This window comes from Palaemon carinicauda, chromosome 5 (assembly GCF_036898095.1).
Source record: "Palaemon carinicauda isolate YSFRI2023 chromosome 5, ASM3689809v2, whole genome shotgun sequence".
In the NCBI taxonomy this organism is placed as follows: Eukaryota; Metazoa; Arthropoda; class Malacostraca; order Decapoda; family Palaemonidae; genus Palaemon; species Palaemon carinicauda.
Window position 1 is genome coordinate 150,429,944 of NC_090729.1, and position 5,831 is coordinate 150,435,774.

The 5,831-nt window shown below is 34.4% G+C and overlaps 1 protein-coding gene and 1 pseudogene across 1 annotated transcript in view; both read right to left on the reverse strand.

The window, feature by feature from the left end:
• Window positions 1-1,814, reverse strand: part of LOC137641201 (NADH-ubiquinone oxidoreductase chain 2-like) — a 61,580-nt pseudogene extending 59,766 nt beyond the window's left edge.
• The window catches only part of LOC137640616 (PDF receptor-like), a 540,716-nt gene extending 538,052 nt beyond the window's left edge, over window positions 1-2,664 (reverse strand). The window contains exon 1 of the mRNA XM_068373122.1: window positions 1,748-2,664. The gene's annotated coding sequence lies outside the window, so the exon portion shown is untranslated. The remainder of the gene's footprint in view (window positions 1-1,747) is intronic.
• Window positions 2,665-5,831: the final 3,167 nt, after the last annotated feature.

Sequence of the window (5,831 nt, forward strand, 5' to 3'; positions counted from 1 at the left end):
GTAATATAAAAAATGCTGGAAGCTTATTTTCTATTCAAAATTACAGTTATAAAACTTCTGAAAAAATGTCCAGCTTTGTGTTTCCCAGTACAAAAAGTGAATTACTGACTTGGCCCCTCAATACTACTATTACTACTACCACCACTACTACTACTACTACTACTACGATTACTACTACTACTACTACTACTACTACTACTACTACTACTGTTTTTCGTGCTTCTGGTGATGATACTATTATTATTATTATTATTATTATTATTATTATTATTATTATTAGTAGTAGTAGTAGTAGTAGTAGTAGTAGTAGTAGTAGTAGTATCAGTAGTAGTATTAGTAGCAGCAGCTTTAGTTTATATTTTTGGAAATGCTACATAATAACAAGGATTGATGTTCAGATTAAAAATTAGTAATCGATTATGAAATTGTAATTTGTCTCCCCCCCAAATATATATACATACATACATATATATATATATATATATATATATATATATATATATATATATATATATATATATATATATATATATATATATTTAAAAACTGCCATTACGGGAGGATATATAACCTAAGATGTTGCTGCATAACTAAACGTGACGTTTTATAAAGGTATCGTTATCAGACACTGCCATCAAGTGTTTTTGTTTTGTTTTTCGCACGAGCAACGTCATTATACAAATTTGATCTGATTGAATTATTATCACTATTATAATTAACAGTTAAGCTACAAGACAAATTGAAAAAAGAAAAAAAAAAAAAAAAAACGAATGTTACGAGCCAAGGACTCTAAAACAGAAATTAGCCTAGTGATGTAAGGAAATAGAGAAGTTACGAAAAAACTATATAGGAAATAATTGAAAATATAAAATATATGAACATCAGTAATAACGTTAATATGAATAACATCATATATTAAACGATGAAACAAAATTTGTGTAAACCTTTTCAACAGGAATCTATTTGCAACGAGTCTTAACTACTGAGTTCCGTCCATTCAAACGCCAATTCAGGAAGATCATTTCACAATCTGATAACAGATGAAATAAAACTTCTAGAATACATTTTAGTTTTGAGCCTTATGATGGAGAGCGCAAAATCGTTATAATTAACTGTATTCCAAGTACTATATACTATATGTTACAGTCTGGGGAGATCTGCATTGAAAGGATGGTCAGAATTGTAAAAAAAAAAAAAAAAGCTAATGTAGAATCCTACATCACAAATAACATAAAAAAAGATAAATAGTTTTTTTTTTTTTTATTGAAAAATTACCTTGAATCAAACCCTAATAGTGAAAGTACAAGATATAAGTCAAGGAAATTTATAGACAATGATACACACTCTTATAATTTTATTTTGGTAAAATATGTTTAAATAAATGAAATACTACGTTGGCTTGTTTAGAAATAAAACGAAAGTTATAAGGATTAAGTAACAGTTAAATATTTATTTTGAGCTTGCTTTGCTTTAGATATAATGTGTAGGCGTAAAATTATAAATCCAAATGCTTACACTGTAGGATGAATCATCTAAAACATAAAATATCAGCTGAATAAGAAGTGACTATTCTACCTAATGTAACAAGCTCCACTCACATCATTAACTCCGTATGATGAACGTTTTTCCTTGCAAAGAAAAAAAGAGAAAAAAACATTCACAGATATACATAAGAATAATATATGGTCCGCTGAAAAAATAAAAAATGGTAAATAAAATCTTTTAGAAGTGATCCATCAATATTTACCTAAAATGACAGAGACAAGGACCACACCATCAGGATAAATATGAGGCGTCAGGAGTAAGATGGCCATGGTGGCAGCTGAAGGGGCCACCCGCCGAAAAACATATAGAGGACAAAGAAAAAACTGAAATAAAAAAAAACTCTCTGATGCTGAAGAGAGTAGAAGAGTGTCACGAGGTTCGATCTATGTACTCTCCGAGAACATCAGATCACATTTTTTTCCATTCTGATCTGTGCTACATCTTGGATACTCGCAAAGTAAGTTTCCAGAAGCATTAAGTTTTTCATTAACTTTTCTTTCTTTCCCACTTGTTTTTTTCTTCTTTTTGTTGTTTCTCACGCAGTAGCTCAGTGACTAGATAAAAGGGCTATGGAATTTTATCCCACCCGAGTCCGAGTCCCCAGCGTTCCATTTGCTTTTTGATGATCATCAGAACACTTATTGAAAATTCACTTTGAACACCATCAGTCGAAACACCTAAGCGTTTCAGGCAACCGGGTAACAAAAAGGGAAGGAGTAAACTTTCCGACCTAGAGACCGCATAAACCCCTAACCAGCATTTTCCATTTGGTTTTCCAAATCACCACGAGGAGGCACTTGACCAAAATAATAAAAAGAAATAAAAAAGGGGGAGGTTAATTCTCGTAAACTTACGTCATTTTAACAGCATCTTTTTTTAACGAGGTTAATAAAAATCAGCAAGCATTTGTTGATGAACACTAAATCACTCAATGTCCACTTTAATACTTTTATTATATTTTTCTTGAATTGTTGTCTTTACCAAGAAAAAAGGGGGAAAAACTCAAGAGAATAGAACAGAAAGTTTTTCGAAAGCGACGCCTCGATGTGCGTGTGTGTGTCCGTGTCCGAGACCCGTGCTGATCAGGGGGGAAGCTTTTCACCGGGACGTGCACGGCGTACGAACTTCTCTCACACACTGCCCACATAACTATTCCTCTACCGTCTGGCTACGTCCTCCTCCTCTGTCTCCTCCCTCCCCCACATGCTAACCCCCTCCTCCTCCTCCTCCTCATCTTCTCCACCCCTTTTAGTCGTTCTCCTCCGTCTAATCCTCCTTGCAAGACCCACTCTTACTCTCTCTCTCACACTCTAAAGATGCCTCCATCACATGGGCCCGCTACTGGCTTCCTCACCTTACGATTCCTCCAACCACTCTTCCCCCTTTCCTTGTTGATCCTCTTCCCTCCACCTCATTATCATGTTTCTCTTATCCTCTCCTTCAAGTTGTAACGTCTGATAGTATCTCGCTGTTTATTTTTCTTTTTATTGACCCCTTGTATTTTTTTCACACTTTATTTGGTTTTGCGAACACTTAAATAATCACCCATCCTTTTCTTTATGTTATTTGCAATATTATTATTAAAGTTTGAACAGTTCACCAAAATTGTTCATTTATCAAAACTTCACTAAACAAACACCAAACCAAGTAAAATGAAGCTAAAATACTCATAAGATGAGAAACTTGACTTTTTCTCGATTAGTTATTATCTTTATTTTGAAGTCATTTGAATTTTGACCTGCATTAACGTTGATGTGAACGCAAAATTCTGAGATAAGAAAATGAGTTGTGAATCGAGTGTGGAATGGTTGACACTTACAGAAACTACAGCAAAGGTTTAAAAGTTTTTGCTAGAAAAAAAATGAGAGGATATATATGAAGAGTAAGAATGTGACAATAAATGGAAATCGGGGATATGAACTAGTAGAGGAATATATGGTAGGTGTATCAGATATTGATTTATATCCATAATGATTATAATGGATGACTATATGATGAGAAAAGAGGTTAGTCACTGAATAAATTAGGCTAGAAATAATGTTATGTATTAAAAAAACAACGATAAACGAAAACTTATATTCTATGGCGAATAAAACGGGTGCTTTTATTCAACATTCCATCACGAAAAAGAATCAAAGATATTCAGTAAAATACGAATAATAAATGCTGGAGTTGAAATAACTTTGAATAGTAAACGTGGAATTTGAAGAATTAATTGAATGAAAAATGTTGATATAATAAGAGTTATAAATTTTTTTATTAAAATTTAAATAAGGATTGAAAGTATTTTGTAATAGTTAGGTTACATGGAAAAAATCAAGGAATATAGACTAGAAAATAAAGTTTATAATCAGATAGGTTTAAGAAGAAGTACTAGAAAGGCTCTGGATAAATAAAGTAAAAAGGGCATTGGAAAAGAATGGCCTTAATATCAATGGAGCTGGAAAATGCATTGCAAGACTAACGTGAAGGACTCTGTGTTTGTTTGAGAGGGGAGTGAATTGGGGATAGGCATCCGATGAGCATTATACGTAGAGGCAATTCTTTTTAGAGAGGCAGATTTGCATCGACTTGCAGCGGTGCCCTTTTAGCTTGGGAAAGTTTCCTGATCGGTGATTGGTTGCACAAGATCATTCCAATCAATCAGATAGCAGGAAACTTCTCCGAGCTAAAAGGGCACCGCTACGAGTCAGTGCAAATACGCCTCATTAAAAAAAAAATTGAGTATAGTTGTATTAAACAGCTAAGAGTGTAAACGAATTTGATATAGGGAATTCAAACACCTTTTAAAGATGCTGTAGTTAAGGCTATTATTCTTTGCGGACACGTTCTCCTATGTAATGGTAACCAGCTTAATAATGCATATAAAGACACACACACATATACACACACACGCACCCACACACACACACATTATATATATATATATATATATATATATATATATATATATATATATATATATATATATATATATATATATACATATACATATATATATATATATATATATATATATATATATATATATATATATATATATATATATAGTACGATAGAGAGTAAAAGATGTGAGATTGGAAGTATGTTTAGAAGTAGAAGGATGGATGTATTGGCCTTGTGTGAGACAAAGATGAAAGGAAAGGGTGAAGTGATGTTTGGCGAAATGTCTGGTAGAGTGTCTGGGATTGAAAGGGGAAGAGCGAGAGAGGGTGTGGCTTTATTGTTGAGTGAATGGATGACAGGTAAAGTAGTGGAATGGAAGGAGATATCATCTAGGTTAATGTGGGTAAGGGTTAGGTTGGGTAGGGAATGTTGGGCGTTCGTCAGTGCGTATGGGCCAGGTAGTGAGAAAAGTGAAGAAGAGCGGAATGAGTTCTGGAATGAATTAACTAAGTGTGTAGAAGGACTGGGTAGAAGGAATTATGTAGTTGTTATGGGTGACTTAAATGCTAGAGTGGGTGCTGGAGAGGTAGAAGGTGTCATTGGGAAATATGGCGTACCAGGTGAAAATGAGAGTGGTGAGAGACTGGTAGATATGTGTGTTGAACAAGAGATGGTAATAAGTGCTAGCTTTTTTAAAAAGAAAGATAAAAATAAGTATACATGGGTAAGAGTGGCAAATGGAAGAGTAGTAGAAAGGGCATTAATGGATTATGTGTTGATAACTAAAAGAATGTTTGGAAGATTGAAAGACGTGCACGTGTTTAGGGGTATGGCTAACGGTATGTCTGATCATTTTTTGGTGGAAGGAAAATTAGTTGTAGCAAAAGAGTGGGGGAATAGAGTAGGTGGATGTAAAAGGGAGCTAGTGAGGGTTGAAGAGCTAATAAAACCAGGGGTAAAAAGTAAATATCAGGAAAGGTTGAAAATGGCATATGACGAGGTGAGAGTAAGAGAAACTGGTAATTTAGAGGAGGAGTGGAAGTTAGCAAAAGAAAATTTTGTTGGGATTGCAAGTGATGTATGTGGCAAGAAGGTTGTTGGAGGCAGCATGAGGAAGGGCAGTGAATGGTGGAATGAAGGAGTGAAGGTAAAAGTGGAAGAGAAAAAGAGGGCTTTTGAAGAATGGCTGCAGAGTAATAGTATAGAGAAGTATGAAAAATATAGAGAGCAAAAGGTGGAAGTAAAGCGCAAGGTACGTGAGGCAAAGAGGGCAGCTGACCTGAGGTGGGGTCAGGGACTGGGTCAGTCATATGAAGAGAATAAGAAGAAGTTTTGGAAAGAAGTGAAGAGAGTAAGGAAGGCCGGCGCAAGATTTGAAGAGACAGTGAAAGATGGAAATG